Here is a 20,785-nt window from a genome sequence, read left to right as displayed (position 1 = left end):
AGTGCATGGTCCAGGAAGATCCCACATGTCATGGAGCAACTAAGCCCACGCACCACAACTATTGAGCCTAGAGCTAGTGCAGCACAACTACTGAAGCCCACATACCCTAGAGCCCACGATGCACAACAAGAGAAGCCACTGTAATGAGAAGCCAGTGCACTGCAACAAAGAGTAGCCTCCACTCACCACAACTAGAGAAAAGCTTGTGCAGCAATGAAGACCCAGCATAGCCAAAAATAAGTCAGTTCAGTTCAGTCGCTCAGTTGTGTCTGACTCTTTGCGACCCCATGAACTGCAGCACACCCTGTCCATCACCAACTCCCAGAGTTTATTCAAACTCATGCCCTTTGAGTTGGTGATGCCATCCAACCATCTCATCCTCTGTCATCCCCTTCTCCTCCTGCCTTCAATCTTTCCCAGCATCAGGGTCTTTACAAATGAGTCAGTTCTTCACATCACGTACCAAAGTACTGGAGTTTTAGCTTCAGCATCAGTCCTTCCAATGAATATTCAGGACTGATCTCCTTTAGGATGGACTGGTTAGATCTCCTTTGCAGTCCAAGGGACTCTCAAGAGTCTTCTCCAACACCACAGTTCAAAAGCATCAATTCTTCAGCGCTCAGCTTTCTTTATAGTCCAACTCTCACATCCATAGTTGACTACTGGAAAAACCACAGCCTTGACTAGATAGACCTTTATTGGAAAAGTAATGTCTCTGCTTTTTAATATGCTGTCTAAGTTGGTCATAACTTTTCTCCCAAATAGTAAGCATCTTTTAATTTCATGGCTGCAGTCACCATCTGCAGTGATTTTGGAGCCCAAAAAACTAAAGTCTGCTACTGTTTCCACTGTTTCTCCATCTATTTGCCATGAAGTAATGGGACCGGATGCCATAATCTTTGTTTTCTGAATGTTAAGCTTTAAGCCAACTTTTTCACTCTCCTCTTTCACTTTCATCAACACCCAGTTGTGGATGTGACTGGTGATGAAAGCAAGGTCTGATGCTGTCATTCTCCATCAGAGGACAGACAGACTGAAAACCACAATCACAGAAAACTAACCAATCTAATCACATGGACCACAGCCTTGTCTAACTCAATGAAACTATGAGCCATGCCATGTAGGGCCACCCAAGACAGACAGTTCATGGTGGAAAGTTCTGACAAAATGTGGTCCACTGAAGATGGGAATGGCAAACCACTTCAGTATTCTTGCCTTGAGAACCCCAAGAACAGTATGAAAAGGCAAAAATAATTTAAAAAAAAAAAGGCTGACTTCCCTGGTGATCCAGTAGTTAAGACTCCCCACATCCATTGGGGGTGGCACGGGTTCAATCCCTGGTCAGTGACCTAAGATCCTGCATGCCACGTGGTACAGCCAAAAAAGAAAAAGAGGTACCAGGTCATACTGAATTGCACCAGGAAGGAAAGAAGCAACTGGCTGGCAGGGTTAGTACACAGATCCCAGGTTCCTTCACGGGCATATTTCACCACTTGTAAAGTCCACTTCAAAACCTGGCTACTGGGGAAGAGTGGAAAAGTAGCTCCAGAAGGAATGAAGAGGCTGAGCCAAAGTGGAAACAACACTCAACTGTGGATGTGTCTGGTGGTGAAAGTAAAGTCCAATGCTATAAAGAATAATATTGCATAGGAACCTGGAATGTTAGGTTCAGGAATCAAGGTAAATTGGACATGGTCAATCAGGAAATGGCAAGAGTGAACATCGACATTTTAGGAATCAGTGAACTAAAATGTACGGAAATGGGTGAATTTAATTCAGATGACTATTATATCTACTACTGTGGGCAAGAATCCCTTAGAAGAAATGGAGTAGCCCTCACAGTCAACAAAAGAGTCTAAAATGCAGTACTTGGGCGCAATCTCAAAAAGAACAGAATGATCTCGGTTCATTTCCAAGGCAAACCATTCAACATCACAGTAATCTAAGTCTATGCCCCAACCATTAATGCCAAAGAAGCTTAAATTCAACGGATACATAAAGACCTACAAGACCTTCTAGAACCAACACTAAAAATGATGTCCTTTTCATCATAGTGGACTGGAATGCAAAAGTAGGAAGTGAAGAGATACCTGGAGTAACAGGCAAGTTTGGCCTTGGAGTACAAAATGAATCAGGGCAAAGGCTAACAGAATTTTGTCAAGAGAAAACATTGATCATAGCAAATACCCTCTTTCAACAACACAGACGACTCTACACATGTACATCACCAGATGGTCAATACCAAAATCAGATTGATTATATTCTTTCCAGCCGAAGATGGAAAACCTCTATACAGCCAGCAAAACTAAGACCAGGAGCTGACTGTGGCTCATGAGCTCCTTATTGCAAAATTCAGGCTAAATTGAAGAAAGTAAGGAAAACCACTAGGCCATTCAGGTATAACCTAAATCAAATCTGCTTATGATCATACAGTGGAAGTGATGAACAAATTCAAGAGATTAGATCTGGTAGACAGAGTGCCTAAAGAACTATGGATGGAGGTTCATAACACTGTACAGGAAGTGGTGACCAAAACCATCCCAAAGAAAAAGAAATGCAAAAAGACAAAATGGTTGTTTGAGGAGGCCTTACAAATACCTGAGGAAAGAAGAGAAGTGAAAGGAAAAGGAAAAAGGGAAAGATATACCCATCTGAATGCAGAGTTCCAGAGATAGCAAGGAGAGATCAGAAAGCCTTCTTAATCTAACACTGCAAAGAAATAGAGGAAAACAATAGAATGGGAAAGGCTAGAAATCTCATAAGAAAATAGGAGATACCAAGGGAAAATCTCATGCAGAGATGGGCACAATAAAGAACAGAAATGGCAAGAACCTAACAGAAGCAGAAGAGATTAAGAAGAGGTGGCAAGAATACACAGAAGAACTATACAAAAAAAGGTCTTAATGACCTGAACAACCACAAGAGTGTGGTCACTCACCTAGAGCCAAACATCCTGGAGTGTGAAGTCAAGTAGGCCTTAGGAAGCATCACTACAAACAAAACCGGTGGAGATGATGGAATTCCAGCTAAGCTATTTCAAATCCTAAAAGATGATGCTGTTAAAGTGCTGCACTCAGTATGTCATCAAATTTAGAAAACTCATCAATGGCCGCAGGACTGGAAAAGGTCATTTTCATTCCAATCCCAAAGAAGGGCAATGCCAAACAATGTTCAAACTATCGCACAATTGCACTCATTTCACATGCTAGCAAAGTAATGCTCAAAATTCTCCAAGCTAAGCTTCAACAGTACGTGAACTGAGAACTTTCAGATGTTCAAGCTGGGTTTAGAACAGGCAAAGGAACCAGACATCAAATTGCCAGCATCTGTTGGATCATAGAAAAAGCAAGGGAATCCCAGGAAAACATCTACTTCATTGACTACATGGAAGCCTTTGACTGTGTGGATCATAACTGTGAAAAATTCTTCAAGAGATGGAAATACCAGACCACCTCACCTGCCTCCTGAGAAACCTGTATGCAGGTCAAGAAGCAACAGTTAGAATTGGATGTGGAACAACAGACTGGTTCAAAATTGGGAAAGGAGTACATCAAGGCTGTATATTGTCACCTTGCTTATTTAACTTATATGCAGAGTACATCATGCGAAATGCCAGGTTGGATGAATCATAAACTGGAATCAAAACTGCCAAGAGAAATGCCAACAACCTCAGATATGCAGATAATACCACTCTAATGGTAGAAAGTGAATGGGAACTAAAGAGCCTCTTGCTGAAAGTGAAACAGGAGAGTGAAAAAGTTACCTTAGAACTCAGCACTCAAAAAAATAAGATCATGGCATCAAGTCCCATCACTTTATGGCAAATAGATGGCCACTTTTTCCCAAAGTGGAAACTGACAGATTTTTTTTCTTGGGTCCAAAATCACTGCTGATGGTGACTGCAGTAATGAAATTAATGGACACTTGCTTCTTAGAAAGTTAGACAAGTCTAGACAGTGTAATAAAAGCAGAGATTTCACATTGCTGACAAAGGTCTGTATAGTCAAAGCTATGGTTATTGCAGTAGTCATGTATGGATATGAGAGTCGGACCATAAAGAAGGCTGAGTGCCAAAGAATTGATGCTTTCAAACTGTGGTGCTGGAGAAGACTCTTCAGAATCCCTTGGACAGCAAGGAGATCAAACCAGTCAATCTTTAGAAATCAACCCTGAATATTAATTGGAAGCTGAAGCTCCAAGACTTTGGCCACCTGATGCAGAGGGTCAACTCATTGGAAAAGACCATGATGCTTGGATGAGGGCAGGAGGAGGAGGGGGCAACAGGGGATGAGATGGTTGGATGACATCACCAATTCAATGGATGCGAGTTTGAGCAAACTTCGGGATAGTGAAGGACAAGAAAGCCTGGTCTGCTGCAGTCCATGGGGTCACAAAGAGATGGATGTGACTTAATGACTAAACAATAAGAACATCTTGGGTCAGAATAGGTAAAACAAAGCATCCATTTGCTATAAAGTAGGAGCTATTTCTTGCATCTCAGAAAGTGACTGGGTCAACTAAACTTATTTGAGGGGTTCAGTAGAAAACACCCTGACTCCACCTGTAGACAGCACTTGCTTCAGACACAAAATTTAAAATAGATGGTGTTCTCCGTATCTCAGAGAGAAGCATCAACAGGGAGGCTTGAAACCACGTGTTCCTCATTATGGTTCCTGGATCCTTTCTTATGATAAATGCAAAGTTTAACAATTCAAATTCTTTTAATTGTCAGCTAATTCATATCATACTTCAAATATCAGAGACAAGCGCATAGTCAGGAGAAGTTAGCACACACAACTGGTGGCAGGGGCAGTGGAAAGAGCAAGGGCTTTGCAGGCACCAGATGTGGGTTTCAATCTGGACTCCACCTCTTAGTAGTGTGGACCTAAAGAACTTTTCCTAACCTCTTTGAGCCCTGTTTTTCACATCTGTAGAACAGAGATGGTAATAACCCACTTTATGGGGTTGCTGTTTAAGAGTGAATGAGAGGAACTAGGCACTCAGTTCAGTACTTGGAATACAGCAGGTTCTCAAAACGTGGTATTTTTTTTCTTTCTTGCCACTTATAGGAGTCGTTCACGAGAACATTCTCCAAAATTAAACATTACTTTTCCAAACCCTGAAATCGAGTCTCTAAACTCCATGCAAATGGTGCCAGATGCTTATTAAAGGAGGAAGCTGCTTCTATTTTCTCAAAAATCTTTAATGTGGGAAGGAAAGGAAAAGCAATACCAGCCAGAAACCACTACATGTTTGTGCTTTAAACCATACCACCACCACAAGCAAGATGGGGTTAGTTTAATAAGGAAGGAATAGTAAAGAGAAAAAGAAAAAGCAACTGAGGGTTTCCATTTCGGTCAGATCTCTTCTCATCTGAGCAGAACCACTGTCTCTACCAACAGCACAGAAGCCACACTGGCTCTTACCCCACATCAACTCAGTACATATCCCCAGAAAGCTTTTCCACTTTGTCTAACCACCCAACTACAGAGGAAAGAGTTGAGCAATGAAATGATTAACAAAGGAATAATCTCCCACTGCCAGGAAAAGAAGCAAGAAAAATGAGTTTGCGCACACACTTCTTTTACCCTTCTGCTCCTACGGACCCGATGCAAGGGGCTGTTTGTATACAATCATCTTATGAGTGAGTTCAACCAATTCTGCCCTGAGACCAACTTCCTAGCAGCTCTGCCTTTTCCAGTTTCTAAATACAGACTGGGAGATGCCCGGGCACATCTGGTCACCATTTGATTTCGGGCTTCTATTGTGTTCATCTGTGGGGGGAGGTGAATCTATAAATAGCTCATACTCCTCTGCCTCACACTTAAAAATTGAGAAACCATCCACTCTGCCTTTTCTGCAGAGAGAAGAGAGGTTTTTACTGAACCCAGCTCCCTCATAATGATCAGAAATCAAGTTAATATTCTATACAGCTAGGCTCAATCAAATGATTCATAAACCTATTTTATAAGACTAAGTGGTATCTAGAATGAAACCAGAAGGGGGTGAATCAAGTAAAGCATCACTCATGTGATGCTTTTGAGAAGCCACTGATCTTTTTGGAAACTCACCAAAAGTGTATAGTTAAATCCATGTATGTGAACCACCAGCTTCAAGTCTTAAGGCCCTTCTCGCCTTTGGAAAAGAACTACAGGTTTAAATACTACTTAATACTGAAAAGAAAAATCACCCTGTGGACTAGATTTGCTGACAACACCCCCACTCCCAATGAAAAAAGGCTAACCTCTCTTCAAGATTTTTCAAATGTTTAATAAAATATTTACTACAGTATATTATTTACCACACTGTAAGGTAATTAACTATGTATCTGTCTCCTTCAAGAACTAAGTTTTTCATGGGTAAGTACAATGTCCAACTCTTATTATTTCCAATGCCTTGCACAATTCTTGGCATATCTTTCAGTAGGTGTAGGTTGAATGAATGAATAAAGAAGGTGAAATAATCACATATTATAGGATCTTAGTGAACTTTCACAAATAAGACATCAAACTTAATGCCGATTTAATGGAGAGGTAAGCGAACAGGGTTAAAAGGTAAAGAAAACAAAACAAAGATATAAACACATTATTTTCCTTCATCCCCACACCTGGACAGGATTCTGCATGTGTCTATGCTAAGTTGCTTCAGTCCTGTCCAGCTCTATGAGACTCTATCGGCTTTCACCTGCCAGGCTCCTCTGTCCATGGGATTCTCCAGGCAAGAATACTGGAGTGGGTTGCTATGACCTCCTCCAGTGATCTTCCCAACTCAGGGATAGAACCTCACTCTCTAAAATCTCCTGCATTAGCAGGCAGATTCTGTACCACTAGCATCACCTGACCCACTCCAGTGTTCTTGCCTTGAGAATCCCAGGGATGGCAGAGCCTGGTGGGCTGCCATCTATGGGGTCGCACAGAGTCGGACACGACTGAAGTGCTTAGCAGCAGCAGCACCACCACCACCTGGGAAGCCCCTGCTCAGGATTCTAAAAAGGTTGTTTTTGCTGGAAGCTGAGCTTATGTAAATATGTGTAAACCACAGACTAATTAGAGCCAAGACACAATAATGACCACCCCTAACTTCAGATCTTGGAAAAGAAACTTCTGAAACACTATATTTAGTTCTGGCACAATATTAAAGTACAAATAGATCAATGAAATAAAATAATTTTAAAAGAGACTCTAGGTATACATAGGAATTAAGCAAATGATAAAAATGGCTTTTTCATGTTGTTGCAGGAAGGGGGACCCCTTCCAGGGCCCAAAAGGGGTTTTTTTCCTAATACTCAAAAATGAATTGTCCAAGGAGACACACGTGCTGACAAAACAAGAGACTTTATTGTGAAGGGGTGCCTGGGCAGAGAGCAGGAGGGTGGGGGAACCCAGGAGGACTGCTCTGCCATGTGGCTTGCAGTCTCAGGTATTATGGTGATGGGATTAGTTTCCAGGTTGTTTCTGGCCAATCATTTTGACTCAGTGTCCTTCCTGGTGGCACATACATTGCTCAGCCAAGATGGATGCCAGTGAGAAGGATTCTGGGAGGTGGTAAGACAGGTGGCATCTTCTTTTGACCTTTCCAGAACTATTCCTATTGGTGGTGGCTTATTAGTTCCATGTTCCTAGTAAGGAATCTCCTGTCATAAAATACCTCATCCAAATGGTTACTATGGTGCTTGGCCAGGATGGGCAGCTTCAGTCAGTGTGTTTCCCCTAACATTAGCGGAGAAAGGATGGATGTTCAAGCCCCACCTCATTTCCTTCACCAAAAAAATTCAAATGGATCAAATATTTAAATTAAGAAGATAAATTCATTAGTGTACCAGAAAAAAAAAATAGCAAATACTTTCATAACTTCAGAATGGCAGGCCCTTCTAAGCTTAATATACCAGAAAGCCACAGAGAAAGGTCAATAAATTTGACTACATTTAAACACACACACAGGGGAAAAATTACAAAATCAAAACAAAAGTAAACAGGGAAAACAATTGCAACATCTATGGCATGGAACATTTTCTTTAATATTCTAACTGCTCTTAAAAATAAGAGAAAAATGAACAGTACAGTAGAAAAATGGGGAAAAATACATAAACACATAATTCACAGGGAATAAAGTATACAAATGGCCCAGAAACATACAGAGATGCTTATCAAATATATCAAAAAGAAAAGCTAAAAATAGGATACCATTTCAAATAAGACAGGCAAAGATTAAAGAGTTTGATAACACCTAGTATTGACAAGGAATGTGGTGAAGTATTCTAATACACTACTGTTAAGCATGTAAATTGGTATAATCTTTTGGGAAGGAAATTAGACAAAAATATATTGAAATTTAAAATATACTACTCTCCAATGATGCTAGAGCTTAAGCTCCAGTACTTTGGCCACCTCATGCAAAGAGTTGACTCATTGGAAAAGACTCTGATGCTGGGAGGGATTGGGGGCAGGAGGAGAAGGGGACGACCGAGGATGAGATGGCTGGATGGCATCACGGACTCGATGGACGTGAGTCTGAGTGAACTCCGGGAGTTGGTGATGGACAGGGAGGCCTGGCGTGCTGCGATTCATGGGGTCGCAAAGAGTCGGACATGACTGAGCAACTGAACTGAACTGAACTCTCCAAACAAGCAGATACACTACTAGAAATTAAAGATGCTAACTCTAGTATTACAGAAACAGCAGACACATAATATAATACATATTATATAATAGCAGGAATCCATAATTATGGAATTATAATTACATATCATAATATATTCAAACCGTACATCACTAGAAAAATAGTTAAACTACAATACCTTTGTATGATGGAATTCTATATAGCATTAAAACAATGAGGTAGAACAATAGGTATTGCCAATAAATTAGGGCCAAGATAAGGTGATAAAGTAAAGCCAGTTGAAAATAAAATATACAGTGTAAGCCCGTTAGTACTTTTTTTTTTTTTTAAGATAAGTGGTTACCTCTGAAGAATGAGACCAGTAGGGAAGTATGAAAGGGGAAGGGGTTTCGGTTTTTATATTATACCCTTCTGGACTGTTTGAACATTTTCCAGTTAGCTTGATTACCTTTATAGCAAAATATTTTAATAAACTAATTAATCTACTAACACATTTTATGCAGCTGTCTGCTTTCTGCTGAGCAAAGAACTAGAGAGAGACCAGTCCCATTTCTTTCCCAACAGTTTCTGAACCCTTTTCGGAACACTGCACTTAGAAGGGGCCTTTTGTTGGTCTGCTGGACTGGCTCCCCACAAACAGAGGACCACTGAAAGGTGCTGAGAGGGGACCAGACACAGGCTCACTGTGCAAATATATGGGAGAGAATTCAGCACCTGGCCATGCAGACCAGGTGGCTCCCACTGGAGAAGCTTACTGTTATCAGTCTGCCTGTGAACACATGTCCACTGTGGTGGACACACAGACCTTTTGTTCAAAGGGCTGTTCTTCATTTTACATCCTCTTGTTCGGGTGATTTTGCAAATTGGTTTTTCCAAAGATCCTCAAAGTGATCATCTCCATCATCATGCCTCTCATCTTCAAGCAATTAACTGACAATCCTTTTAAATCCAGGACAAATTCAAGTGTAAAGGAAGTGGAGTCTAGGGCAACTTCTCAGCACTGCAGGAACAGCAAGGACATATCTCAGGACCTCTGTCTGTATTTATGCTTTGGCTGCCCCAAGTTTCCAGCTGATTATCAAGCTTTGAGCATGCCACTCCTATACACAACCTCTCTCCCCAGGCTAAATCTCAAGGACTCCAGATAGTACCAGAAATTCCTTGTTACCCTTGGCTCACAGAGGAGGAAAAAAAAATCCAAACAAGCTTTTGCATCTTATAAGATTTCTCTCATTTCTGCTGTTCATTTTTGTACAGGCATCCAGCACCAACAGCAAGCATTAAGTGTCAAGGATCTCAGTTCTTCACATTTTTTTTTGTAAGTCTAAAACTACAAAGACTGACAACCAAGTTTCTAGAGAGGGAAAAAAAATGAGTTCAGATGAAGCCAAAAGAATGACCTTATTCCTTTAAAATCCAGCCCATGGACATGCTTATGGAGCCAAGCAGCTGTGCTGTTGGCAGAGGGAATGTGCTGAAATGAAACACTCATGGTAATCTCCCTTCCCCCACTCAGGCCTGAAGAGCCCCATCCAATTATTGCACAAAAAGGCTTTTTCTTATAAAATTCTCTCCCTTCTACTTCTGTCTCCATCTTGGCTGGGAAGAATTAGCACTAGTGATGGAATGTACACAGCTCTGCAAATATTCATGAGAAAATCCTTTAACGCCCACACGCTCCCCAGCTGCCCTAGCACATATATGCATTAGGGAAAGGGATGCACAGAGAAATTCATAGATGTCTGTGGCTCTCTAGCTTAGGTAAACTGCAAGGCCTTCTCAAAATAGGCCATAAGATTGAGGAAGGCAGAGTCCTTCTTGTCTCTCATCCACTGAACCATAAATGAAATTATCAATCCACTAACCACTGATTGATCATTTAAGACGTGCAACACTGGAAATATAGAAACAAAGAGAACTATGTATAAATAGTGCAGGCTTTGAGAGCTTGGACTTCGGAATCAGAGTCAAAGGTTTGAATCCTGGCTCCATTACTTGATTGTGTGACCTTCAAGCAAGCTACTCAACCTATCTGAGCCTGTTCCTATACCTAAATTGGAAATGATATCTACTATAAAAAATGATATAATCCTAACCCCTCTGTAAACTCTCAAATTCCTTCTCACCTTAGTTTCTTCTTCATGTTTTCCCCTTCTCCTGCTCCTCCAAGGTCCCTCTTCAGTTTCAGTAACTCTTCCACCTTCTTTCCTCTTCTCCAAAGCCTTCATTCACATTCCAAGTACAGCAGATACAACAAAAGTGAGGGTCATACTCCTCTCTACCTCACCCTACTTACTTTCTGAGGCAGGAGGTCATAGACCAATCATCATCTTATAATGGGTTGCAGTCCCCAGACAGAAATGTTATTTCTGTGGAAGCAGTAAGTAGCCCTAGCCTGGTCACAATGTTGTTGTCATTGTTCAGTCGCTAAGTCATGTCTGACTCTTTGCCACCCCATGAACTGCAGCATGCAAGGCTTCCCTGTCCTTCACTATCTCTCTGAGTTTGCTCAAACTTATGTCCTTTGAGTCAGTGATGCCATCCAACCATCTCATCCTCTGTTGTCCCCTTCTCTTCTTGCCCTCAATATTTCCCAGCATCAGAGTTTTTTCCAACGAGTCAGCTCTTCCCATCAGGTGGCCAAAACACTGGATCTTCAGCTTCAGCCCTTCCAGTTAAAGGGTTGATTTCCTTTAGAATTGACTGTTTTGATCTCCTTGCTGTCCAAGGGACTCTCAGGAGTTTTCTGCAGCACCACAGTTTGAAAGCATCCGTTCCTTGGTACTGAGCCTTCTTTATGGCCCAACTCTCACATCCATACATGACCACTGGAAAAACCATAGCTTTGACTTTACAGATCTTTGTGGCAAAGTGATGTCTCTGCTTTTTAATATGCTGTCTAGGTTTGTCATAGCTATTCTTCCAAGGAGCAAGCGTCTTAATTTTGTGGCTGCAGTTACCGTCCACGTTGATTTCGGAGCCCAAGAAAATGAAATCTGTCATTGTTTCCACATTTTCCCCATCTATTTGCATCAAGTGATAGGACTGGGTGCCATGATTTTAGTTTTTTGAATGCTGAATTTTAAGCCAGCTTTTTCACTCTCCTCTTTCACCTTCATCAAGAGGCTCTTTAGTTCCTCTCTGCTTTCTGCCATTAACGTGGTATCATCTGCATATGTGAAGTTGCTGACATTTCTTCCAGCAATCTTGATTCCAGCCTGTGATTCATTCAGCCTAGCATTTCACATGATATACTCTGCATATAAGTTAAATTAGCAGGGTGACAATATACAGCTTTGAGGTACTCCTTTCCCAATTATGAACCAGTCCGTTGTTCCACACCCAGTTCTAACTGTTGCTTCTTGTTCTGCATACAGGTTTCTCAGGAGGCAAGTAACATGGTGTGGTATTTCCGTTTCATCAAGAATATTCCATAGTTTGTGGAACTGCTCAAATTGAAGAAATTAGGGAAAATCACTAGGCCATTCAGGTATGATCTAAATTAAATCCTTTATAATTATACAGTGGAGGTGACGAATAGATTCAAGGGACTAGACCTGGTAGACAGAGTGCCCGAAAAACTATGAATGGAGGTTCGTAACATTGTCCAGGAGGTGGTGACCAAAACCATCCCCAAGAAAAAGAAATGTAAGAAGGCAAAGTGGTTGTCTGAGGAGGCCTTACAAATAGCTGAGAAAAGAAGTGAAAGGCAAAGGCGAAAGGGAAAGATATACCCAAGAGAATAGCAAGGAGAGCTAAGAAAGCCTTCTTAAGTGAACAATGCAAAGAAATAGAGGAAAACAACAGAATGGGAAAGACTAGAGCTCTCTAAGAAAATTGGACATACCAAAGGAACATTTCATGGAAGGATAGGCACAGTAAAGGACAAAACTGGCAGGGAGCTAACAGAAGCAGAAGAAATTAAGAAAAGGTGGCAAGAATACACAGAAGAACTGTACAAAAAAGCATGTCACATTAGAGAACTTATAATAATAGGCATTCAATGCCCCCACATACTACTAGATGGCTACAATGCTATGTCCTCATCTTGATGGAGTAAAGAGCCAGGGAGAGGCCCAGTCTCAAGAACAAGATCTTTCCTTGGGATTCTGTTAAGCAGCACACTTCCTGCCCTGCAGGAAACTCTGTGTTGCAGTTCACGACCCTGTCACTAGAATAAGCAACAGACATTCCCATGCAACATCAAGCGTAATTCTGGACTAGCCAAAAAGAAAAAACACCCTATAATTGCTATTTTTGTCTCTCTATGCCTTTATCATTCAAACGTGTGTCATGATGGTCTCTAGTGTTTCTTCTAACACCAAAATTCTGAAATTCTAAAGTCAAAATTATTTAGCTGGATTCAAAAACTCTGCAAAAGGTAATCTTCATGTCCTAATTCAAATTTCTCTATTTTTTCCTTTTTTTTTTTTTTTTTGGCTGTGCTGCACAGCTTGCGGAAACTCAGATGCCTGACCAGGGATTCAACCTGTGCCCTTGGCAGTGAAAGCGCAGAGTACAAACCACTGGATGGCCAGGGAATTCTCTTCCATTTTCTCCTAATGGCAATGAAGACCAGCTTGTTCTAATTCTGCATAAGCTTAAAATCATCATGCTCCATACTTGCAAAGCACTATTGTCACCTGTCTTTCCTGGCTCCAGAGCAATGTTCTTTCATTAAATAATCACACACATGGCGTGCACTACACTGACAGTAGCTTTCCTCTTGGTTCCTGCAGCCAGCCCTTTATCATTTTGGGGTGTGTGGGGTTTTCCTCTGAAGCCTTTCCAGGTTCCTAACGTCCTTAAACTGGAGTCCAGGACTAGAGAATATGTTCACCAAAGAACCTATAACACATGCATGCATGCATGCACGTCAACATACACACACTCACTGCCCTCCATCCTGGCCCCTGCCAGGGCTCTTTGAGGGTAAGCAATGGATGGTCTTTGTGTGTTGTGTGATGTTCAGCATATTGTGGACATGTAAACAACAACAAACACAATCACAGTGCTACTAGAATTTCAGTTTTGAATTTGGTAGTTGTGGGGAGGAAATCCCTGCTCACTCACACAATTTTTCATGTGGAAAAGCTACAGGCATTTTAGGCATTGTGTTTTAGCCAAACAACAAAAGCACTTTAAAATAAAGATTCCCAGGAGTATAGAAGCAATTACGTCCCACAAGGGCTGGGAGGTTTTTTGTTCCTGACTGGCTTTCTGTTGACTCAGTCTGCACTTGTTTTGACAGCCACTCACAGTCCTTGGTGAGTAAGGCTGAGCTAATGCTCTTCATGGAAATTTTTACAAACACATAATCACCCAAACACAATATGCTTGAGCAGAGGACTCCCGCTCCAACAGATGTTCCTGACCAGGAGGAATGGAGGGAAGTTAATTTTCCAAGTGGAGCATGCTGGTCCCAGAAGTGAGCACAACAAATTCAAAGAAGAGATTTTCAAATCTAGTTCAGCTCTTAGAAAGAAGCATGAGCCTTGCTTCTCTTGTGCTGTGATAGTGATAATCACAACCCAAGCCACAACACTCATGACCTCATTTACTCAACTTCTAGTTGCCAAGCCCTAGACTGAGTACTTCACATCATTATTTTTTTTCCTCCTCACAGTAACTCCAGCTAGAAAACTAAGACTCAGAGAGGTTAAGTTATCTGTTTGAAAAAAGCCAGCTAATAAGTGGCTGTGCCTGAATTCAAATCCAGTTCTAACTTCAAGAGTGCTCAGTCACTCATAGTGTCTAACTCTTTGTGACCCTGTGGACTGTAGCCCGCCAGGTTACTCTGTCCATGGAATTCTCCAGGCAAGAATACTGGAGTGGATTGCCATGTCCTTCTCCAATACATTGAATGGGGGTACCCAAATCTGAAGTCTGCAAATGAATTCATCTCTAAGTAAGGTTATGGCAAAATCAACAAGAAGTAAACTGCCCTGATAACACATTGATTGCTCAATCTTTTGGGAAACATGGCATTATCTGCATGGAGGATATGATTCATGACATCTGTATGTTGGAAAATGTTTCAAAGAAGCAAGCAGCTTCCTGTGACCCTTTAAATTGTCTTCTCCATGAGGAGGAATGAAGAAAAAGACCACCCATTTTGTAGAAGGTGGAGATGCTGGCAACAGGGAAGACTAGATCAACAGGCTTATTAGAAGGATGAACTAAGGTATCCACCATAATTATTTTTGCAATCTAGTCAGTTAACAAACAATGATTGCTTTCAAGTTGAAAAAAAAAATGGAATGCTGATGTCCATTACCCCATAATTCTGATGTCAAATCAGATAGTATAATCTCCTGCCAATCCCCATTCACCATAACCTTTTCTCTCTCTTTCCCATCATCCTCTCTCCTCAATTTTCCTTCTCTTCCTTTTACTATATACCTCTTTTTGTATTTTTATAAAAGAATATGAACTTTGCATTCAGATGATCCTGTGTTCAAATCCAAGACTCATTTTCTTGTTGTGTGACTTTGGGCAGATCATGTAATCTCTTTAAGCCTAAATTTCCCCAACTACTGAAAGAGGATAAAATCTTCTCCATTTCAAGTTACTGAAAGGGTGGAAACAGATAATACACAGAAAGAGGACCAGGTCACTAGTAGACTAACTGAGAATTGTCTAATGTTGAGAGTCAGTGAGGCTTGGTGGACACGACACACAATTTAGAGCCGGACTATCTTGGGTTTGAATCCTTGCTTCACTACTTATTTACTGGCTAAGTGACTTAGGCAAGGCTTGTAACCTTTCATGCCTCAGTTTCCTTATCTATAAAACGGAGTTAAAACACATGTTTGATAGATTTTGGGGAAAGAGTCAAATGAAATGTTAAACATTTAGGGTCTATAGATTATTAACAAGGAAGCTGCCTCTCAGCAGAACTTCTAGTTGACTTGCTCTCTACAGGCTCATATTTGTTGACACCTGATCTATGTGACATAGATTCCTGCGGGCAGGAATCCCTCAGAAGAAATGGAGTAGCCATCATGGTCAACAAAAGAGTCCGAAATGCAGTACTTGGATGCAATCTCAAAAACAAGAGAATGATCTCTGTTCGTTTCCAAGGCAAACCATTCAATATCACAGTTATCCAAGTCTATGCCCCAACCAGTAACACTGAAGAAACTGAAGTTGAACGGTTCTATGAAGACCTACAAGACCTTTTAGAACTAACACCCAAAAAAGATGTCCTTTTCATTATAGGGGACTGGAATGCAAAAGTAGGCAGTCAAGAAACACCTGGAGTAACAGACAAATTTGGCCTTGGAATACGGAATGAAGCAGGGCAAAGACTAATAGAGTTTTGCCAAGAAAATGCACTGGTCATAGCAAACACACTCTTCCAACAACACAAGAGAAGACTCTACACGTGGATATCACCAGATGGTCAACACCGAAATCAGATTGATTATATTCTTTGCAGCCAAAGATAGAGAAGCTCTATACAGTCAACAAAAACAAGACCAGGAGCTGACTGTGGCTCAGATCATGAACTCCTTATTACCAGAATCAGACTCAAATTGAAGAAAGTAGGGAAAACCGCTAGACCATTCAGGTATGACCTAAATCAAATCCCTTATGATTATACAGTGGAAATTAGAAATAGATTTAAGGGCCTAGATCTGATAGATAGAGTGCCTGATGAACTATGGAATGAGGTTCGTGACATTGTACAGGAGACAGGGATCAAGACCATCCTCATGGAAAAGAAATGCAAAAAAGCAAAATGGCTGTCCGGGGAGGCCTTACAAATAGCTATGAAAAGAAGAGAAGCAAAAAGCAAAGGAAAAAAGGAAAGATATAAGCATCTGAATGCAGAGTTCCAGAGAATAGCAAGAAGAGATAAGAAAGCCTTCTTCAACGATCAATGCAAAGAAATAGAGGAAAACAACAGAATGGGAAAGACTAGAGATCTCTTCAAGAAAATTAGAGATATCAAGGGAATATTTCATGCAAAGATGGGCTCAATAAAGGACAGAAATGGTATGGACCCAACAGAAGCAGAAGATATTAAGAAGAGGTTGCAAGAATACAGAAGAACTGCACAAAAAAAATCTTCATGACCCAGATAATCACGATGGTGTGATCATTCATCTAGAGCCAGACATCCTGGAATGTGAAAGCTAGTGGAGGTGATGGAATTCCAGTTGAGCTGTTTCAAATCCTGAAAGATGATGCTGTGAAAGTGCTGCACTCAATATGCCAGCAAATTTGGAAAACTCAGCAGTGGCCACAGGACTGGAAAAGGTCAGTTTTCATTGCAACCCCCAAAGAAAGGCAATACAAAAGAATGCTCAAACTACCGCACAATTGCACTCATCTCACATGCTAGTAAAGTAATGCTCAAAATTCTCCAAGCCAGGCTTCAGCAATACGTGAACTGTGAACTTCCTGATGTTCAAGCTGGTTTTAGAAAAGGCAGAGGAACCAGAGATCCAATTGCCAACATCTGCTAGATCATGGAAAAAGCAAAAGAGTTCCAGAAAAACATCTATTTCTGCTTTATTGACTATGCCAAAGCCTTTGACTGTGTGGATCACAACAAACCTGGAAAATTCTGAAAGAGATGGGAATACAGACCACCTGACCTGCCTCTTAAGGAACCTATATGCAGGTCAGGAAGCAACAGTTAGAACTGGACATGGAACAACAGACTGGTTCCAAATAGGAAAAGGAGTACGTCAAGGCTGTATATTGTCACCCTACTTATTTAACTTCTATGCAGAGTACATCATAAGAAACGCTGGACTGGAAGAAGCACAAGCTGGAATCAAGATTGCCAGGAGAAATATCAATAACTTCAGACATGCAGATGACACCACCACCCTTATGGCAGAAAGTGAAGAGGAACTAAAAAGCCTCTTGATGAAAGTGAAAGTGGAGAGTGAAAAAGTTGGCTTAAAAAAAAAAAAAGAAAAAGTTGGCTTAAAGCTCAACATTCAGAAAACTAAGATCATGGCATCTGGTCCCATCACTTCATGGGAAATAGATGGGGAAACAGTGTCAGACTTTATTTTTTGGGGCTCCAAAATCACTGCAGATGGTGACTGCAGCCATGAAATTAAAAGACACTTACTCCTTGGAAGGAAAGTTATGACCAACCTAGATAGTATATTCAAAAGCAGAGACATTACTTTGCCGACTAAGGTCCGTCTAGTCAAGGCTATGGTTTTTCCTGTGGTCATGTATGGATGTGAGAGTTGGACTGTGAAGAAGGCTGAGCACCGAAGAATTGATGCTTTTGAACTGTGGTGTTGGAGAAGACTCTTGAGAGTCCCTTGGACTGCAAGGAGATCCAACCAGTCCATTCTGAAGGAGATTAGCTCTGGGATTTCTTTGGAAGGAATGATGCTAAAGCTGAAACTCCAGTACTTTGGCCACCTCATGTGAAGAGTTGATTCATTGGAAAAGACTCTGATGCTGGGAGGGATTGGGGGCACAACTATATGTGCTTGTCAAAACTCACAGAACTGTACATTCTACACTAAATGGTGGCTTATATCAAAATTATACTTCAATAAGACTGGTCTCTTGCCACCCCCACACCCAAAATATGATCAGAAAGACAGTAGAAAGGATTGCTGTATTTTGGGAGGGGAAGAACCAGATGACACATAAACTCTTTCCTATGCCAAGTCCTATTTTATAACAATCTGCCTTTCCTAACCCTGGTGACCTCAGAGTCATACTGATTAAGGTTAAAAGTCTGGGCTCCAATTTCTGTCAGTGATGAGTCCCTCCAAACAAATCAGGTGGATCTGAGTGTTGATAACATTCTGGAAACTCTGGCCCTTCTCCAGCCTGTGACAGAGATTCCTTTCCTTCCCTCTCATATACTACCCAATGAATTCCTTAGACTTTTAGTAAACAAGCCAGAATAAATTTCAGGAGGCACTGGTTTTATCTCTCTGCACAGGCTTCCTGTCCAAATCCCATTTGATCTTTCCACTGAATTTCAAATCAGGCAACAGAAGAGGAATCACATTTATGAATTATCCTCCTCTATGGGCTTCTGGGTTTCCACTAGATAATTTTTATACACTTAAGCTACATAAATACAAAATATGAGCCTCAAAACAAAATTATACCTATACACTGTATACTAAATGGTGATTTTTTTGTTTACATATACTTCCCAGATTATCCATCAAATGTTACACAAAATAGTTAATGTTTCTTACGTACAGAACAGTCCTAGGTATGCCATGGCCAAGAAGAACGGAAGGAGCCATTGGAATGCTCACATTTTCTTCTAGAGACCACTGTCTTCGATGCCACAGATACAGTCACAACTGTGAACTGCTTTAGGAGTACCATCCTCTTATTTAAGAGTCAGTTCCTTTCCTGGCTCTTCTTGGATGTTCTCAGTGGAACAATATGAACACTAGTAAACCAGTTACCTCATACATGCTCGAGTATTGGGATAAAAGTCCAGGGCCACAAGACAAGCCTGGATCTGCAAAAGCCCTCATCCTTCAAAGGGCAGAGAAGGCTTTGTCGGAGCCAGGTAATACCCACACTGCACCTACTAAGCAACTTCACTTTCACTTTTCACTTTCATGCATTGGAGAAGGCAATGGCACCCCACTCCAGTGTTCTTGCCTGGAAAATCCCATGGACGAAGGAGCCTGGTAGGCCGTAGTCCATGGAGTTGCTAAGAGTTGGACACAACTGAGCGACTTCACTTTCACTTTTCACTTTCATGCACTGGAGAAGGAAATGGCAACCCACTCCAGTGTTCTTGCCTGGAGAATCCCAGGGACGGGGGAGCCTGGTGGGCTGCCATCTATGGGGTCGCACAGAGTCGGACACAACTGAAGTGACTTAGCAGCAGCAGCAGCTGCAGCACCTGCTAAGCATTTATGGCAAATAAATTGTGACTACAAAAGTGAGGTGCTCATATTACAACAGAAGGGACCAACGAAAATAACAAATCCCGCAGTGGTCTAGGATCTTGTTTCCACATGGTCCCCTCAAAAGGGAAGGATGGGGAATTATACTTCCATGGTTTAGAACTATCCAATCATCTTCAGAAGTCTGTACTAGCAGAAAAATCAGTACCCATAGACCTTGGAGATGTTACAGGTCTGGCTCCAGACCAGCACAATAAAGTGAATAATTGCAACAAAGGCAGTCACATGAATTTTTTGGTTTCCTAGTGCATACCAATGGAGAAGGCGATGGCACCCCACTCCAGTACTCTTGCCTGGAAAATCCTATGGATGGAGGAGCCTGGTAGGCTGCAGTCCGTGGGGTCGCGATGAGTCGGACACGACTGAGCGACTTCAATTTCACTTTTCACTTTCCACTTTCATGCATTGGAGAAGGAAATGGCAACCCACTCCAGTGTTCTTGCCTGGAGAATCCCAGGGATGGGGGAGCCTGGTGGGCTGCTGTCTATGGGGTCACACAGAGTTGGACAAAACTGAAGCGACTCAGCAGTGCATACCAAAGATATATTTACACATACTGCCGTCTACTAAGTGCAATAGCAGTATGTTTATAAACAATGAACAAATCTTAATTAGAAAATTCTTTAAGACTAAAAAATACTAACCATCATCTGAGCCTTCAGTGAGTCATAGTGGCGACATGACCAGAGATAACCACAAAAATGGAATAATAATTTAAAAATTAAATATTATGAGAATTACCAAAATGTCACACAGAGACACAAAGTGAATAAATGCTATGGAAAATGGCACAGACAGACTTACTCATGCAGAGTTGCCACAAATAGTCAATTTGTAAATAATGCAGTATCTATTAGGTACAATAAAACCAAATGTCATAAAATGAGGTATGCCTATGCTGTCCTCTAAATCACTCAAACTTGATAAAATGGTTTCTTTAGCATAATTAGGGAAAGTTTCACAAAGGACTGAAATACTTAGCAGAAAACACACTTTGGCTTTTTATTCAAAGGCATATAGACTGATAGGCAATGGTTGTCTAGGGCCCCTCCCCAAATATATCCATTTTCAATACTTTTTTCTAAGAACATATTCCTCTAGTATTCTCTTTCTCATTTAAGAAAGGACATATGAAAAGCCAAAGATATTTTTCTAATTTGAGAAAGGACCCTGGCAGCTGCTAGGATAAGAGCTACTGTCTGTGGTCACAGAAGTGAATCAGGCAAGGCTTGCTG

General features: G+C 41.2%; 1 protein-coding gene across 8 annotated transcripts in view; it reads right to left on the bottom strand.

Annotated features, from left to right (window-relative positions):
- STARD9 (StAR related lipid transfer domain containing 9) overlaps positions 1 to 20,785 on the bottom strand; it is a 113,805-nt gene that overhangs the window by 85,403 nt on the left and 7,617 nt on the right. The window lies entirely within an intron of this gene.

Source organism: Ovis aries, chromosome 7, assembly GCF_016772045.2.
Source record: "Ovis aries strain OAR_USU_Benz2616 breed Rambouillet chromosome 7, ARS-UI_Ramb_v3.0, whole genome shotgun sequence".
In the NCBI taxonomy this organism is placed as follows: Eukaryota; Metazoa; Chordata; class Mammalia; order Artiodactyla; family Bovidae; genus Ovis; species Ovis aries.
Note: the sequence above shows the minus strand (reverse complement) of the source record. Positions and strands in the feature narration are given on the sequence as shown.